Source organism: Aquarana catesbeiana, linkage group LG01 (genome assembly GCF_042186555.1).
Source record: "Aquarana catesbeiana isolate 2022-GZ linkage group LG01, ASM4218655v1, whole genome shotgun sequence".
NCBI lineage: Eukaryota > Metazoa > Chordata > Amphibia > Anura > Ranidae > Aquarana > Aquarana catesbeiana.
Window position 1 is genome coordinate 186,402,247 of NC_133324.1, and position 20,043 is coordinate 186,422,289.

Here is a 20,043-nt window from a genome sequence, read left to right on the forward strand (position 1 = left end):
ATACTTTAAGATGATAAAAATTAGCATATTAGGCTTGTGAATAATAAAATTTAAACTTGTGCTGAATGGTGAAAAAACAGTAAGAAAGAAAACTAAAGCAGCTGCCACACACAAAGTGCTACTCACTAGAAATGTAAAATTAAGAAAATGTGGCGCTCGCAAATGTTATTAAACATGTGTGACCAAGTGTAGATCAGTGCAGATGTGAATATACAAAGCAAAAAACATGTAAAAAAGTCCAAATAAATATACTGAATGTTCTGATCCACAATGGAAAAAAACTTTTGAAGGGCAATGGACCACAGACGCTCCAAGACTTTTCAGGTGCAGAATCACCACCCCCACATGTGTCCCCACTCACCAAATGTCAATGACCCCCAGCTTTGCAGTCTGGGGGTCACTTCAGGCTTATGTGATGGTATCCAGAGAAGCTCAGGAGTGGTGTTGTGCACATCAGATCAAAGGATTTCTTGTTGGAATTTCTCAGCAGAATCACCAGGCACCAAAAAAGGATAAAAAATGGAACTAATAGTGAAAAGTAAAGTTTGAAAAGGGATTTATTCCATATACAAATGGGTACTTACAAAATAATTGATAAAAACAGGCATGTAAAGGGATTAGACATGGATCTGGACTTTGCTCACGGCGTGCGTTACAGAAACCAGGAAGTACGTTCCAAGGAGCAGGAAACGATGTCAGTGCCACCTGAAATACGTCATTTCCTGCTCCGTATACGTCAAGTTGACGTATTTCCGGTGGCACTGACATCATTTTCTGCTCCTTGGAATGCACTTCCTGGTTTCCTGAACGCACGCCGTTGGTGACAGTGGGTGCGGGGAGAAGATCCCCCCCCCCACCTGCTGCCATAGTGGGGAATCACAGGGGCACAAGCAGGTGCTCTTTGTTAATATGTTATATGTTACACCCTAAGAGCCCATTCACACAGGGGCAACACGACTTCCAGCACGACTTTGGGAGGCAACTTGGACACGACTTGAGTATGAATCACACCACGACTTGGGGCAACTTACAACACAGCTTGAAATCGCCTCCAGGACAGGGAACTTTACAAGTGGCCAATCAGAGCTTATCAGCTGTGTGTGAGAAGGAGGGGGCTGGCTGTTTAGTGGAGGAAATTACTTTCTGTTTCCTTTCTGCTTCCTGTAAAGTTGCCTCAGTATGAACAGTGATCAGACTTGGAGGCAACTTCCATTGAAATCAATGGGTACAAGTTGCCTTCAAGTCGGATTGAAGTAGTACAGGAACCTTTTCTGAAGTCGGAACGACTGCAGTAGTGTGCATTAAGACAGATCCATTCATTTACATTGATTTTTTCATGTAGCGCGACTTGAGGCGACTAGGGGAGACTTGGGGCGACTTGAAGTCGGATCCAAAGTTGCCCCTGTGTGAATGGGCTCTAAATACATGTGTAAAATGTAACATGTTACCTAAAGTGAACTTTAAGTCTTTAAGTTAGACTTTATCTTTGTACCTGTGTATCCTTAGTGCAAGGCACCAAAGTTTTAACATAAATGGAAAGGCAAATTATAATAAATCGCCCAAATGGTGCTGTCACTCATTTGCATAAATAATAAAATTGACATAAAAATACAGTTGTCACATGACTACTAATGCTTGGTCTGGGCCCTGCATTTTTTTTTTTTTTTGCTACCTGTGTCCCATTGGGGAGATTTCACTTAAAGTAATTGTAAAGTCTCAATTTTTTTTAGTTAAAATTAACAAATATTTTATACTTACTACCTGCTCTGTGCAGTGAATTTGCACAGACCATCCTGGATCCTCCCCTTCTCGAGTCCCTCTTCGGTGCTCCTTGCCCCTCCCTCCTGCTTAGTGCCCCCACAGCAAGCAGCTTGCTATGCGGGCACCTGAGCTATGCCACAGCTCTCTGTGTCCATTAAGACACAGAGCCACGGCCCTTTCTTTCTTTATTGGCTGACTGACTTTGATTGACAGCAGTGGAAGACAATGACGACGCGCTGCTGTCTCAGTCAATGAGGAGGGGGAGCTCCAGGCAGCCAGGACAATCCTAAAACATCACTGGATCTAGATGGGACTCAGACAAGTATTAGGGGAACCAATGTTACATTTGGAAGATTTCTCCTCTGTTCTTGTTCTGATGACCAAAATTTGGGATTTTCTTTCACTTTTGGTGATAACGGTCACCAGGAATAATTGGAAAAGTTAATCTTGGGAACAAGAACTTTGACAGCAATAAAAACCTAACAGGTGTTCAGGTGATGTAATCCCTCTCCACTCAATCTAAAACAAACAAAAAATAACGTATACTTTGAGGCTCCATTCACACTAGCGCGTTTTTTGATGCATTTTGCATTTTGCAGAAATGCATGGGAATTTTTTAACATGGGTTCCTATGGAACATGTTCACATCAATGCTTTTTTGTATCTCTGCGTTTTTGGAAAGGGTCGGGGACTTTTTTTCATGCAAAAAGCAGCGTTTTGCATGTAATGGATTTCAATGGACAAGCATCAAAAACGCAAGTGCACCGTTTTTGCAGCGTTTTTGGTGCGTTTTTGGTGCGTTTTTGCCGTTTTCTTTTTTTTTTTTTTTTTATTTTTTTTTTTTGTAATTTTTTTTTAAGACTGTAAAAAAAAATGAAAAAAAAAAAAAAAAAAAAATGCAAAACGCAAATCGCGGCAAAAACGTGGCAAAAACGCCGCAAAAACGCTACAAAAACGCTGCTCAAAAACGTGCCAAGCATGAAAAAAAAACCTCCAAAAACGCTCAAAAGCAACATGCATAGGTGTGAATCGAGCCTAAGATGATAAAAATTAGCATATTAGGCTTGTGAATAATAAAATTTAAACTTGTGCTGAATGGTGAAAAAACAGTAAGAAAGAAAACTAAAGCAGCTGCCACACACAAAGTGCTACTCACTAGAAATGTAAAATTAAGAAAATGTGGCGCTCGCAAATGTTATTAAACATGTGTGACCAAGTGTAGATCAGTGCAGATGTGAATATACAAAGCAAAAAACATGTAAAAAAGTCCAAATAAATATACTGAATGTTCTGATCCACAATGGAAAAAAACTTTTGAAGGGCAATGGACCACAGACGCTCCAAGACTTTTCAGGTGCAGAATCACCACCCCCACATGTGTCCCCACTCACCAAATGTCAATGACCCCCAGCTTTGCAGTCTGGGGGTCACTTCAGGCTTATGTGATGGTATCCAGAGAAGCTCAGGAGTGGTGTTGTGCACATCAGATCAAAGGATTTCTTGTTGGAATTTCTCAGCAGAATCACCAGGCACCAAAAAAGGATAAAAAATGGAACTAATAGTGAAAAGTAAAGTTTGAAAAGGGATTTATTCCATATACAAATGGGTACTTACAAAATAATTGATAAAAACAGGCATGTAAAGGGATTAGACATGGATCTGGACTTTGCTCACAGCGTGCGTTACAGAAACCAGGAAGTACGTTCCAAGGAGCAGGAAACGATGTCAGTGCCACCGGAAATACGTCATTTCCTGCTCCGTATACGTCAAGTTGACGTATTTCCGGTGGCACTGACATCATTTTCTGCTCCTTGGAATGCACTTCCTGGTTTCCTGAACGCACGCCGTGAGCAGCGTCCGGATTAATCTCTAATCCCTTTACGTGCCTGTTTTTATCAACTATTTTTTATATGGAATAAATCCCTTTTCAAACGGTGCTTTTCACTATTAGTTCCATTTTTTTATCCTTTTTTGGTGCCTGGTGATTCTGCTGAGAAATTCCAACAAGAAATCCTTTGATCTGATGTGCACAACACCACTCCTGAGCTTCTCTGGATACCATCGCATAAGCCTGAAGTGACCCCCAGACTGCAAAGCTGGGGGTCATCGCCATTTGGTGAGTGGGGAAACATGTGGGGGTGGCGTTTCTGCACCTGAAAAGTCCTACTGTGTCTGTGGTCCATTGCACTTCAAAAGTTTTTTTCCATTGTGGATCAGAACATTCAGCACATTTATTTGGACTTTATTTATATGTTTTTTGCTTTGTATATTCACATCTGCACTCATCTACACTTGGTCACACATGTTTAATAACATTTGCGAGCGCTATATTTTCATAATTTTATATTAGAATTGTGAGTATATGATGGAAACGCTGCAAAATACTCTTTTTCTTTTTTAAATCTGCCTAGAGAGATACTTTTAGGTTACATTCTACAATATGCAGTCAGTGCACATATACGTTGTATTTTCTGGAATGATTGTGTTAGCATTTTAGTTAACAAACCTACGGCAACCTGACTGAACAATTGTTAATGAGTAATTGTCACTGGGAATCTATAATCTATGTTATTCACATAACACCCTACAAATGTCTTGTGGCTATTTTTTGCTGAGTATTAAAATTCTATTAATACAATCCAAGTTTGCATGGTAATCCCTCTGCCATCTGCTGCACCACAGTTGCTGAACACATTTTATGAAAATACATGTACATTGTGCCATGTAATAATGTGTAGATTTGCTAGGACTTGGATTTTAAAATATGTTTAAGCACTCTGATGCTTAATGATGATTTTTTCCAGTCTGGAAGTTTACTATTCTATGGGCTTATAGCAAGCAAATCCATGCTGCTTAGTTCTAATTTTGCAGTATACAGCAGTGTAATCTCCACTTCTCTTTCAAATTGTATTTTTTGATTAGTATTAAAATGACCAAAAAGTGCATATAAGCAGAAAGCAGGTGTATATGAGTAACCGAAAAGGCATAAAGGGGACAGTAAAAGTGCATTACCTATCATTTACAGTCAGGGCTTTTTTCTCGGAGAATAGGTGCAGGAACTCCCCCTGTCTGAGTCACCCCTTGTCTCTGCCCCCTACCCACCTCTGACCACCGTCCCTTGATTCCACCCCCTACCTACCTACCTAAAAGTACTGCCCCTTTTAGAGAATACAGAACCAAGTATCATTTTGTGGTGCTAAATCATTTGTATGGAACATGTTGATGATAAAAAGAAAAGTAGTAAAATAGATCAGCCAGCAACAATAGAATCCCAGCAATAGATCCCCACACAACAATAGACTCCCCCAGCAACAATGGACTCCACCCCAACAACAATAGATTCCCTGCAGCAACAGTGAACTACCCACAACAAAATATCACACCCAGTAACAAAAGTAAAAATAGACCTCTCCCTCAACAGTAGATCCCTTCTAGCAACATAAGACCCGCCAGCAACAATAGATTCCCCATCAGCAACAATAGACCCTCACACAAAAGCAGATCCCCACCAGTGACAATAGATCCCCCAGCAGCCAACATCAATAGACCCTCCAGCACACCCCACACCCCATGCTATTACATACATTCAGTGCTGCAGGTGCCGGAACTGCCTTCCCCCACGTTCCCACTGAAAAAAAGCCCTGTTTACAGTAACATGTATCTAGGTGTGAATGAAAGCTATTTGTGGTATTATTATTGTAGTATAAAACATAACAAAGACAAATAGATTAATGGGAGAAAGAATAAACTGGGATTTTGTAGGTAAGTAGTAAGGATAAGAATAATGGGTTAAGTTTTGGTACATTCACCAAACAGCTCAAGAGTTTGAACGTTAAAGGATAAGTATTGCCAAAACTATTTTGGGCATACTTCTCCTGAGTATCACAGGGAAACAGCAGACAGCAGGGTAAAGCCTGCTGTCGACTGACGTCGCAGAGCCGTTCCAGACTCTGAAAAGATCTCAACCTTATGGTTGGGATCCACTCAGAGTCCTAGAGTGACATCTGGCTCATCATCTCAGCAATTTGTTGAGAGCCTGAGGCAGTCCCTTCCGCCTACTCCACAGCTCAGTTCTCCAGTGAGCACTGGAGGGGAGAGCAGAGAGCTGCTGACTGACAGTCCCAACACTCTGCTGATAGCGGAGGGGGAGAATTGAGCGATCAGTGGTGTTTGATCACTCAGTTCCCATTAAAGTTCCCACCACTGCTGCATCCACCTAGATGAGTATAATCTTTTTTTTTTTTTGCAAAGCCTATACTCTTTTCATCCAAACCTCATTGGAGTCTATGGTAGCTCAATCTTTAAAATCAATTTTGACCATTTTCCATGCTAATAGGCAACAGGACATGTACTAAAGCAATTGGTACAGAGCAGAATTTTTTGTAATGATTCTATACAATCTATACAATGTACTACAACAAAACTGACATTTACAGAGAAAAAATACCATTTAAATTGCTGGCCTGGTTTTCAGCTGTAGGCAAATGTAAGTTACTGGCAAATGTATTTAATTTTTTTTCTAAAATGTTACTTTTGCTGTAGTACATCCTACAGAGAATGAGAAAAATAGCAGGGTCTCCACAAAATGCATAACAGAACCCTTATTCTTGATGAGAATTTATATTATGGGTTAGGTGTTAAGTACTCCATGCAAAAACAGAAAACAAATAGTGTGGGGTCCCCCAAAAAATCATATCAGACCCTTGTCTAAGCATGCAACCCAGCTGGCCAAAAAAGGGGGGGAGTGCGTAGCCCCCCTCCCCTCCTGAACCATGCCAGGCTACATCATGTCCTCTACGTGTGGGGGATACCTTGCCAGGGGGGACCCCCCGACAAAGAACCTAGTCTCCATGTTGCTTAAGGACAAGGGATTCTTCCCCAAAACCCAGGCCAGGTGATTGTGAGACTCTGGAAGAGGGATTATCAGAATCTGGAATCCCCCTTAAAAATAAGGCCTTTATATATCACCTCCTACATTAATGAATGAGTGGTACATAGTATCCTTACTCATTCACAAAAAATAAACAAAACCCTGTAAACAGAAAATAAACACATCCACATCACACACTATTAATGGAATAAAATTATACCAGCGCAAAAAAATTTGTTAAAATATAAACAGCTGCTGAACACACAAGGCAAATTTACAAAAAAGTCCCAGGCAATAATAGCACAAAGAACAGTGCAGCGCTAAATATCACAATTAATACATATCCTCATCCAATAAATCAATACATGAAAGAAATAGTTATTGGAAAGGAAAAATCATAAAAACTTCATATAGAAATCAGGATTCCAAAATGTGACAATGTGCATCAATAAAGACTGAAAATCGATGCCAGAAGTGTGACCTCAACCATAAGACACTCTTTGCTGCTCACCTCAATGATAAGACTCCTGAGTCAACAAAGGGTCAAAAAGGCTTTCCCTTACAGGCAAAATCCTGGAGAGTAGCGATAAACCTCTTCAGAGTGCAAAGCACATGGATCACTCACCATATCAGCTCATATACAGGGAACCGCAGCATAAGATCATCAGTGTCCCAATATCCTGATATTTGCAAATAAAACAGGAAATATCTAGTTCTCTCTGCTGGCATGTATTTAATATGATAAAAAGGAATACATACAAGGCACTTCCATTAAGTGCCAGCAAAAAAGCATTCTGTCACAAAAAAAAACACATGGTTTTCACATCACACACTATGACGAATCTTTTTATTAACCACTAGCCGACCAGCGTACGACGATGTACGTCAGCACCATGGCACGGCTGAGCAAATGGGTATACAGGCACGTCCCCTTTAAATCATGGCATTGTGGGCGCGCACCCACCCGCCGTGTACTCTGTGACTGTGCCCGTAGGTCCCGCGGATTCGATGTCTGCCGGGGGCCCGCGATCGTGTCACGGAGCGGAAGAACGGGGAGATGCCTATGTAAACAAGGCATTTCCCCGTTCTGCCTAGTGACATGACAGGGATCTACTGCTCCCGATGTCATCGGGAGCAGTGATCCCTGTCATGTCAGTGGAAGCGCATCCCCCCACAGTTAGAGCACCTCCCTAGGAGACACTTAACCCCTTGATCGCCCCCTAGTGTTTAACCCCTTCCCTGCCCAGTGTCATTTACACAGCAATCAGTGCATTTTTATAGCACTGATCACGGTATAAATGACAATGGTCCCAAAATGGTGTCAAAAGTGTCCAATGTGTCCGCCATAATGTCGCAGTCATGATAAAAATCGCAGATCGCTGCTATTACTAATAAAAAAAAAATTATAATAAAAATGCCATAAATCTATCCCTATTTTGTAGACGCTATAACTTTTGCGCAAACCAATCAATATATGCTTATTGCGATTTTTTTTACCAAAAATATGTAGAAGAATACATATCAGCCTAAACTGAGAAAGAAATTAGTTTTTTTATATATTTTTTGTGGATATTTATTATAGCAAAAAGTAAAAAATATTGCTTTCTTTCAAAATTGTCGCTCTTTTTTTTGTTTATAGCGCAAAAAATAAAAACCCGCAGAGGTGATCAAATACCACCAAAAGAAAGCTCTATTTGTTGGAAGAAAAGGAATTCAATTTTGTTTGGGTGCAACGTCGGACGACCGCGCAATTGTCAGTTAAAACGATGCAGTGCCGTATCGCAAAAAGTGCTCTGGTCAGAAAGGCGGTAAATTCTTCCAGGGCTGAAATGGTTATAAAAAGTCCCATGAATCCATCATAAATTTTCTTTCTAGAATGTCCAGAACCATGCTGAAACGTATAGGCCGGAGCTGACGTCAAGGGGCGGTAACGTCACCTCGAGCGTGGTTCCGGAAGTTCATCCTTGCTTTCTCGCTTCTCCCTCTCCTGTCACAGCTGCGGGCCAGATCTTCCTCCCCCTACAGGAGAAGGACTCTATAGGATGCCTATTATGCTGACTGAGATGCTCATTTGAAATACTACATTGTAAGTTTTTTTAACCGCTTTTTATCAATAAATACTCCTTAATACTGCACTTAGAAGCGCCTTCTGTTTTTTACTAAAGTTCATAACAAATTCTACTTCTGTCCTAATCTGAACCTCCTCCCTTTTCTTAGCTACCATATTTATATATTATCTACTGATTTCTGAGAATGCTATTACATTTTTCTTTCAGGGACGAGCACATCTTTGCAATGCGTTTGTAATTCCATCAGATTTGATGGTCACTTTTGTCCTTTTAAAGGCCTTCTAGACAAACTATTGTCACCCAAATAATATGAGAATCCTCCCACAGCTGTGGAAAGGAGCTTTCTCATACAGCTTTGAGGGTGTAATGAAAAATACACAAATGCTTTAGCTTACAGTTTCAGAGGATATTCTAAATCTGGGCAAAGCTTGCTTTGACCAGTAGAAGTAGCAGTCCCAAAAGACCTAAATGCAGATGCCGCAGGTAGGTATCTGCTTTAAAAATTATAGCTACAGCCTTCCTAGATCCTTCTCAATTATTGGCTCCTTCGGTTATTCTCTGAAAGTGTATGATACGTGCATGTTTTTAGCCCAAAAGTATATAACTTTATATTTATCTTCAATAAACCTCATTTACCACATAGTTGGAGACGCCAAGGGGGAGATTTACTAAAACTGGAGAGTGCACAATCTGGTGCAGCTCTGCATAGAAACCAATCATCTTCCAGCTTTTATTGTCAAAGCTTAACCCCTGAGCACCGACAGTTAATAAATATGCGGCCTCTTGGCAGGTGGGTGGCAAGCAATTTGCAGCCAAAGCTATGCGGAGAGCGCACACCCTGCATGCTCCCATCACAGTTACCAGCGGCTAATGGAAAGCTACCGATCGCCTCTTGTGATTGGAAGCTTTCTGATCATGTGATCGCAGTTGAAGCCAATCACGGGGGTCATGTGATCATAAACCCCACCTCCTGGCATCTGAAACCTCTTATAGGGCTGGGAGGAGCCGACGCAAAGGGGTTAATTAAACAAGCTGAAGTTAGAAGCTGCTATGCAGAGCTGCACCAGATTCTGAGTGCTCCAGTTTTAGTAAATCTCCCCCTTGTAAGGACTTTATTCAACTACTTAGCTTGGTGTCAAAACATATATTATGAATCTAAATGAGTATTCATCTTTAGTATGAAAACTGAGTTTGCATATTAACAAGGACTGGAGGTGAACTGCTAATTGGTCACATCTTTCTGCTGCCTGTGCTCCAAATGTACTTGTTATATGCTCCTAAAATTTGAAGAAAAGTAATAACTAACTGTGTGTAAATTAATAAAGGCACCATCCATCAAAGGCCTGGGTTTTACATTATTAATAGTTTAGAGATGAGAGGATCAATGAGAGGATCAATGCATGTAAATCAGGACTCATAATGAAAAAGGCTGGTTTGCACTGATTGTAAGTTTTGATGAACAGGTCTGTTGGAAAAGTTTTAATGTTTATTGTGTGACTATTTTATCTAAAATGGAGACTGATTTTTAAAATGGCTTCTAAGGACACGTTGCTTTGACTTGTTTTTTGTCTATTATTTCAACTAACTGCCTAAGGCCAGAAAGCCGCAAGCTTTGCTATATAAGGGAATAGATTGTAAAAATATGCTGCAATTGGCAATAAAGCTGTTATTTGTCATGAGCCACCAGTGAACTTTTAGCCAATAAGATTCTGTCTGTTGATCTTATAAAAATGGTCACACATCCTGTGTCTATATGACTTCTGCTTTTCTTCTCAGCATGTGAAGCGTCATCCATTTGCACCGATGAAATAAATCATCTTGCTTTCCTATACTCGGAGTTGTGACTGATCTCGGGTGAAGAATTTTCCTGTCAAGGTCCATCTATGCTCTATTATTGAAACTTAGGACACATACATTTAGAAGGAGGTGATAGAAGGGTAGAAAACAATGCTCCAGCTAATTTGTGTGTGTGTACATTGTATTGTGAGCTTTTTCAACAACAGGCATTGTACTAGCATTAGGGATGGTCCGAACACCCCCCGGTTCGGTTCGCACCAGAACACCGCGAACAGGGAAAAAGTTCTAGCGAGCATGCAAACCCTATTAATGTATTTACTGTTTTGTTATTTTTTAAAACATAAAACTTTTTTTTCCAAAAAAAAAGCGTTTGTAAAATTGTTGTGCAAATACCGTGCAAGATAAAAAGTTGCAACGACCGCCATTTTATTCCCTAGGGTGTCTGCTAATATATATATATATATATATATATATATATATATATATATATATATATATATATATATATATATATAATGTTTGGGGGTTCTGAGTAATTTTCTAGCAAAAAAAAATATGATTTTTACATGTAGGAGAAGAGTGCCAGAATAGGCCCGGAACGGAAATGGTTAATAAAGGAATTGTCTAAAACTGTTTGTTGTGGTTTTTACTTTTTGACACTTTTTTGGTGAATGAGTAGGGGCACAATGTATCCAATACCCATTCACAAAGGGGGGGTGGGATCTGGGGGCCCCCTTGTTAAAGGGGGCTTTCAGATTCCGATAAGCCCCCTGCCCGCAGACCCTGACAACCAATGGTCAGAGTTGTTGGGAAGAGGCTCTTGTCCCCATCAACATGGGGACAAGGTGATTTGGGGGGCACTCCAAAGCACCCTCCCCATGTTGAGGGCAAGCGGCCTGGTATGGTTCAGGAGGGGGCTGCTCTCTCACCCCCCTTTCCTGGCTGGCCAGGCCGCTTGCTCGGATAAGAGCCTGGTATGGATTTTGGGGGGACCCATTGCTAATTTTTTTTTCAATTTTGTGGGGAAGTTCCCCTTAAAAGCTATGCCAGACCTGAGGGGCCTGGTATTGATTTTGATGGGGGACCCCACGCTGTTTTTTTTTTTTTTCAATTTTGGCGTGGAGTTCCCCTTAAAACCTATACCAGACCCAAAGGGCCTGGTATGGATTGGGGGGGGGGGGGGGCATGCCTTTTTTTATTCAATTCTGTCATAGGGTTCCCCTTAACCACTTCAATACACTTTATTATATACTCTCCATTGCACTATATACCCTGCACTGTATTATTTATACTACACTGACTGCACTATATATTCTCCACTGTATTATATATACTACACTGACTGCACTATATACTCTGCAATGTATTATATATACAACACTGATGGCACTATATACTCTCCATTGCATTATATATATATATATATATATATATACACAGTATCTCACAAAAGTGAGTACACCCCTCACATTTTTGTAAATATTTTATTATATCTTTTCATGTGACAACACTGAAGAAATGACACTTTACTATAATGTAAAGTAGTGAGTGTACAGCTTGCATAACAGTGTAAATTTGCTGTCCCCTCAAAATAACTCAACAAACAGCCATTAATGTCTATACCGCTGGCAACAAAAGTGAGTACACCCTTAAATGAAAATGTCCAAATTGTGCCCAATTAGCCATTTTCCCTCCTCAGTGTCATGTGACTCGTTAGTGTTACAATGTCTCAGGTGTGAATGGGGGGCAGGTGTGTTAAATTTGGTGTTATCGCTCTCACTCTGGTCATACTGGTCACTGGAAGTTCAACATGGCACCTCATGGCAAAGAACTCTCTCAGAATCTGAAAAATAGCATCGTTGCTCTACATAAAGATGGCCTAGGCTATAAGAAGATTGCCAAGGCTCTGAAACTAAGCTGCAGCACAGTGGCCAAGACCATACAGCGGTTTAACAGGACAGGTTCCACTCAGAACAGGCCTTGGCATGGTCGACCAAAGAAGTTAAGTGCACATGCTCAGCGTCATATCCAGGGGGTGTCTTTGGGAAATAGACGTATGAGCGCTGCCAGCATTGCTGCAGAGGTTGAAGGGGTTGGGGGTCAGCCTGTCAGTGCTCAAACCATATGCTGCACACTGCATCAAATTGGTCTGCATGGCAGTTGTCCAAGAAGGAAACCTCTTCTTAAGATGATACACAAGAATGCTGGAACCATGTCCTGTGGTCTGATGAGACCAAGATAAACTTATTTGGTTCAGATGGTGTAAACCGTGTGTGGTGGCAACCAGGTGAGGAGTACAAAGACAAGTGTGTCTTTCCTACAGTAAAGCATGGTGGTGGGAGTCTCATGGTCTGGGGCTACATGAGTGCTGCTGGCACTGGGGAGCTACAGTTCATTGAGGAAACCATGAATGCCAACATGTACTGTGACATGCTGAAGCACAGCATGATGCCCTCCCTTCGGAGACTTGGCCACAGGTCAGTATTCCAACATGATAATGACCCCAAACACACCTCCAAGATGATCCACTGCCTTGCTAAAGAAGCTGAGGGTAAAGGTGGTGGACTGGCCAAGCATGTCTCCAGACCTAAACCTTAGTCAGCATCTATGGGGCATCCTCAAACGGAAGGTGGAGGAGCGCAAGGTATCTAACATCCACCAGCTCCGTGATGCCGTCATGGAGGAGTGGAAGAGGACTCCAGTGGCAACCTGTAAAACTCTGGTGAACTCCATGCCCAAGATGGTTAAGGCAGTGCTGAAAAATAATGGTGGGCACACAAAATATTGACACTTTGGGCCCAATTTGGACATTTTGACTTAGGAGTGTACTCACTTTTGTTGCCAGCGGTTTAGACATTAATGGCTGTGTGTTGAGTTATTTGGAGGTGATAGCAAATGTACACTGTTACACAAGCTGTACACTCCCTACTTTACATTGTAGCAAAGTGTAATTTCGTCAGTGTTGTCACATGAAAAGATATAATAAAATATTTACAAAAATGTGAGGGGTATACTCACTTTTGTGAGATACTGTATATATACAGTGGGGACGGAAAGTATTCAAACCCCTTAAATTTTTCACTCTGTTATATTGCAGCCATTTGCTAAAATCATTTAAATTATTTTTTTTTCTCATTAATGTACACACAGCACCCCATATTGGCAGAAAAACACAGAATTGTTGATATTTTTGCAGATTTATTAAAAATGAAAAACTGAAATATCACATGGTCCTAAGTATTCAGACCCTTTGCTCAGTATTTAGTAGAAACACCCTTTTGATCTAATACAGCCATAAGTTTTTTTGGGAAAGATGCAACAAGTTTTTCACACCTGGATTTGGGGATCCTCTGCCATTCCGCCTTGCAGATCCTCATCAGTTCAGTCAGGTTGGATGGTAAACGTTGGTGGACAGCCATTTTTAGGTCTCTCCAGAGATGCTCAATTGGGTTTAAGTCAGAGCTCTGGCTGGGCCATTCAAGAACAGTCACGGAGTTGTTGTGAAGCCAATCCTTTGTTATTTTAGCTGAATACTTAGGATCATGTGATATTTCAGTTTTTATTTTTTAATAAATCTGCAAAAATGTCAACAATTCTGTGGTTTTCTGTCAATATGGGGTGCTGTGTGTACATTAATGAGGGAAAAAATGAACTTAGATGATTTTAGCAAATGGCTGCAATATAACACAGAGTGAAAAATTTAAGGGGGTCTGAATACATATACATATATTTTATATGCCCCCTTAGTGGCTGCTGAGTGTTGTGGCCGACCTGTCACCCTGCCCAGCCTGACATTCAATCCTCAGTCACTCCAAGTCAATGAACAGCCCATTAGCTTTGTTTTCATTTTTATTGAAGGGATTGAACTTGGATAGGGTATAGGAAGTATGGAATACCCAGTGAATTTTAGAACAATCAATTGGTGAATTTTAGAACAATCAATTGGTGAATTTTAGTACAATCAATTGGGACAACTTATATACTTTCAGGTATATACAGGCCTCTTTTCCTTCAGCACAACTCTTACTGCAGACTATTACTCCTCAACTCCTCCAGTACTCTACTTGCATGAGCTCCCAGGCACAGCTAGCACTGCGTGGTTAGGCCTGACACTGTCTCAGCAAGGCCTTAGCAATTGCCCTTTGCAGGCAGGGACTGTAGGCCCCTGTAGTGTAGCAAAATAGAAAGTCTCTGGTGCTAGCTGTCCTACATGCGGCTACTGAGCCCAGTACTTACCGCCTTTCCACCTGTCCCCTGGATCCTGTTCCCTTACATCTACTACGGTCACCCTCTTCTTCTATCGTATGCTCCCTCGCTCACATCTTCAATCTCTCCCTCTCTACTGGCACCTTCCCCTCCCCTCTAAAACATTCCCTGATCACCCCCATACTTAAAAAGCCCATACTGGATCCCACCAGCTTGAACAACTTAAGACCCATCTCCTTGCTCCCGTTTGCGTCAAAACTTTTAGAATGCTTAGTCTACAACTGTCTTAGCTCCTACCTCACTGACAACAACCTTCTTGACCCCTTACAGTCTGCCTTTCACTTGCTACACTCCACTGAAACTGCCCTACTGAAACTCACTAATGACCTACTAACTTCTAAAACCAATAGCCACTACTTTATACTCATACTACTCAACCTCTCTGCAGCCTTTGATACTGTTGACCATCCCCTCCTCCTCAAAAAACTCCACTCTTTTGGCCTCCAAGACACTCCTGGCTCTCCTCCTACCTATCACGGCGCTCCTTCAGTGTGACCTATAACTCTGTTTCCTGCTCGCCACTTCCCCTTTTGTAGGGGTACCTCAAGGTTCTGTCCCCAGACCCCTTCTCTTCTCCATTTACACCTTCTCCCTTGGTCTGTTAATAAACTTCCATGGCTTACAGTACCACCCCTATACTGATGGCACACAAATCTATCTCTCTACTCCTCACCAGTCTCCTCTTGCATTACTTACTTACTAACTGACATATCAACAGTGAACTCTTTGGAATCCAAATAACACCCGATCCCTAATTTGCACTACTACACCTCAGAGTTGGGCAGTACCCCCAATACCAGAGTAGTGCTCATTCACTAGCTTCTGGTGGTCAAACTTACTATCACTAGATCATGGAACTCTACAGATACACCTACAATTAGAAATACCTTGGCAACTTTAAATTAGTATTGTGAAATTAAAAGATTAGAGGCAATTAAAAACCAAATCGCTCAAAAATTACACACATTTTGGTCTATATTGCTGATTTAACCCGAAACGTACAACTAAAGTTGATAAATACTATTGAGTTTATACTATGTCGAGACTGGGTTTTCCTGTAATTTTCCTTTTATTTTCATGTTTTATATTGAATTTGCTATTTTGACTGGTTGTTTGCCCTTCTCTTTAATCCCCCTCCTCTCTTCCCACCCCCTTCCAATTTCCCCTCCTTTTCTCTACAGAGAGGTTGCCATAATATATATTTTTTTTCTTTCTTTGTGACGCTGTTAGCAGCTTCATATTGTCACCTTCTTAATCAGTACATGTGTAGTAATTGGTCCTTCTGCATAAAAATTATTATGCAATTATGTACTTGGATGCTGTACACGACCGATCTCTTTTTTGTGCTTTTTATACTTTTTACAAATTCTTAATAAATAAAGATTGAAATGAAACAGGGTACCAAATATTCAGGCTTACCATTGGACCCAACCTGACCTTCCCCTCTTGACCAGGAACTGAAACTACCTGTTATTCAATAACAAAGCAGTTAATATTTAACACGTGTGAGAACAATAAAAATTAAATCTGTGTGACCTTGTTATAGGAATGTATGAGACTTTCAAGACAAATAAACCATGAGTGGGCTCCCCACTTGTGTTGGCACATTTTTTATTCCTTAGCCACATATCGTCTAGAAATGGAATTTTAGTTCAAAATTCAAAAGGATGTTTTTGAGAAATACATACTCCACATGTACTAAAACTAACAGGTGTTATAACAAATAAAATACTTCTACCATATTATAAGCTAGGTTTTTGCAGCATATGCAACCAGGTCCTAGCAATACAATAATGGTTAAGCTAAGCCAGAAATGTATGTTAGCTGCAGCAAAAAATGTTATATACTGTGTATATATATATATATATATATATATGTAGCAGGTATTGCAGCCAAAGACTTACATTAACACAGATGACTGCATGTACACATGCTTTCCAGGCTGAAAGAGGGGAGAGAGCTGGCTTTCATGTCTGCATGGGCTTTTTCACCCTCCCCCTCCTTCTTCCTGTTTTCACTAACTGAGTAATGTAATGCCTGTAGGCAGGAAAACCTTCCTTCCTATGCTCATTAGTGGGAGGTTCTTCTGCCAGGTTCTTATGCAAATGCAAACTGCTTGTTTTCCTGTGTACACTAACTTGCTTTTCCCTCCACGTGTATATACAAAGCATGTAACGGGTCACAGACTCTTTACCTCCTTTGGAGAACCAAATGTTCTTTGGTGGGGGAGTGTGTGGTGGGCATTGCAGCTAAAGACTTACATTAACACAGATGGGCTGCATGTACATTAACACAGATGCCTGCATGTACACATGCTTTCCAGCCTGAAAGAGGGGAGAAAGCTGGCTGTCCTGTCTGCATGGGCTTTTTCACACCCCTACTTCTTCCTGTTTTCACTGACTGAGTAATGTAATTTGAGCTGACACAGAGCTGTGCATTTAGCAGCCTCTCTTGTGACCCTATTGGTCGGAAGAAGAAAACCAATTAAAGGCACAACAGCCAATGGGAAAGACTGTACTGAACTGCAGGGAGAGCTACAATGGATTCTGGGACATGCAGTTCCCACACAAAATGGCCCCATAGACTGGCATACAAGGAGAAACTACAAATCCTAAGGGGGTTTGAAAAACAGAAGGTTAGCTAAAAATTCAATTTTGTGTTCTGAGGAGATTCTCAGTCGTTGAGGGAGTGAGAGAGACACAGACGTGATCTGAGGGGATGCTGTTACCCACAGAGGGAATCCATCCAGCCACAGTTCCAGGGGTCAGTGTGCTGATCCTGCCATGGTTCCGGGAGTCAGACGGTGATGGACATCCCACCTGAGAGGGATCCTGGCTATATCTCCAGGCGTTCCTGAGAGCGTGGGCCGATCCGGGTACAAGGTGGCCAGTCTGCCTTTTCGGGGAACTTGTCGTTTGATCCTTTGGTCACAGGACGTGTGAGCTGGTGTTTGCCCATCTTTGAAAACACGGTAGTCAGGCAATATTGCCTCACCAGTACCCACATTTGTAGGAACACTTGCATCCTGTTGAACAGTCACTACATTCTACTTTGCCTATCAGGATACTGCTAGCATTCCACATTCCACTTTGCCTATCAGGATACTTTCAAGTACCCCTTTGTTTATCCAGCTCAACAGGAGGCCAAGTGCACCAATGTCAAGCTAGCTGAAGATCCTGGATATCTTCATTGTGAGGACCCTTTCTGTTACTCCTTCAGTATCAGTAATGTAGTGATTCCAGTGACTACCTTTAAAGGGGAACTCTCACGGTAATTATTAAAGTGATAAATTGCATTTGTGGCATATTGCCTTACATTTAACTGCCTGGGTCTGTGATTTCAGGATTTGAGGGAAACAGACTGACCATTGTTAAGTCAGATCAGTTCTCCTTTATGCCTGAATGCATAGGCCACGCTAGACCTAATTAAGTTGTTTGACTGTGTTATTTTAAAGTCTGCATTTTGGGTTTGATTAACACTATTAAAGACCACAGTTTGCCATTCTTGACTATTGAGTTACCAGATCACTGTTTGTTTGCTTGTGGAAAGTCTGCCAGTAAACAAACTTCTTGTTCACTACACTTCTGTCTGTTTTACTGTGTTTGCAAGTACACTGTTTGCTAGGTGTGCCAGAGGGGCTGAGATAGTTCTTTGGGGTTGAGAGGCAGAGTAACAGACTGAAAAAACTTAAGCACCTCCTTCCTTGGTATCGCTATATATATATATATATATATATATATATATATATATATATATATATATATATATATATATATATATATATATATATATATATATATATATATATATATATATACACACAAAAAGAAAAATCACTTACAAAATGGCTGAGTTAAACAATCTGAATAGGGATGAGCCAAACACCCCCCTGTTCGGTTCGCACCAGAACATGCGAACAGGAAAAAAGTTCGTTCGAACACGCGAACACCTTTAAAGTCTATGGGACACGAACATGAATAATCAAAAGTGCTAATTTTAAAGGCTTATATTCATGGTATTGTCATAAAAAGTGTTTGGGGACCTGGGTCCTGCCCCAGGGGACATGGATCAATGCAAAAAAAAAGTTTTAAAAACGGCCGTTTTTTCAGGAGCAGTGATTTTAATAATGCTTAAAGTCAAACAATAAAAGTGTAATATCCCTTTAAATTTCGTACCTGGGGGGTGTCTATAGTATGCCTGTAAAGGGGCGCATGTTTCCTGTGTTTAGAACAGTCTGACAGCAAAATGACATTTTGAAGGAAAAAACTCATTTAAAACTACCCGCGGCTATTGCATTGCCGACAATACACATAGAAGTTCATTGATAAAAACAGCATGGGAATTCCCCAAAGGGGAACCCCGAACCATAATTAAAAAAAAAAAATGACGTGGGAGTCCCCCTAAATTCCATACCAGGCACATCAGGTCTGGTATGGATATTAAGGGGAACCCCGGCCAAAATTAAACAAAAAAAATTACGTGGGGTTCCCCCTAAATTCCATACCAGACCCTGCAGGTCTGGTATGGATTTTAAGGGGAACCCCGCGCCAAAAAAAAAAAAAAAAAAAACGGCATGGGGTCCCCCCAAGAATCCATACCAGACCCTTATCCGAGCACGCAACCTGGCAGGCTGCAGGAAAAGAGGGGGGGACGAGAGTGCGGCCCCCCCCTCCTGAACCGTACCAGGCCACATGCCCTCAACATTGGGAGGGTGCTTTGGGGTAGCCCCCCAAAACACCTTGTCCCCATGTTGATGAGGACAAGGGCCTCATCCCCACAACCCTGGCCGGTGGTTGTGGGGGTCTGCGGGCGGGGGGCTTATCGGAATCTGGAAGCCCCCTTTAACAAGGGGACCCCCAGATCCCGGCCCCCCCCCTGTGTGAAATGGTAAGGGGTACAAAAGTACCCCTGCCATTTCACTAAAAAACTGTCAAAAATGTTAAAAATGACAAGAGACAGTTTTTGACAATTCCTTTATTTAAATACTTCTTCTTTCTTCTATCTTCCTTCATCTTCTGGTTCTTCTGGTTCTTCTGGCTCTTCTGGTTCTTCCTCCGGCGTTCTCGTCCAGCATCTCCTCCGCGGCGTCTTCTATCTTCTTCTCCTCGGGCTGCTCCGCACCCATGGCATGGGGGGGAGGCTCCCGCTCTTCTCTTCATCTTCTTCATCTTCTTCTCTTCTTCTTTTCTTCTCTTCTTCTCCATTTTCTTCTCCGGGCCGCTCCGCACCCATGCTGGCATGGAGGGAGGCTCCCGCTGTGCGACGGCGCTCCTCGTCTGA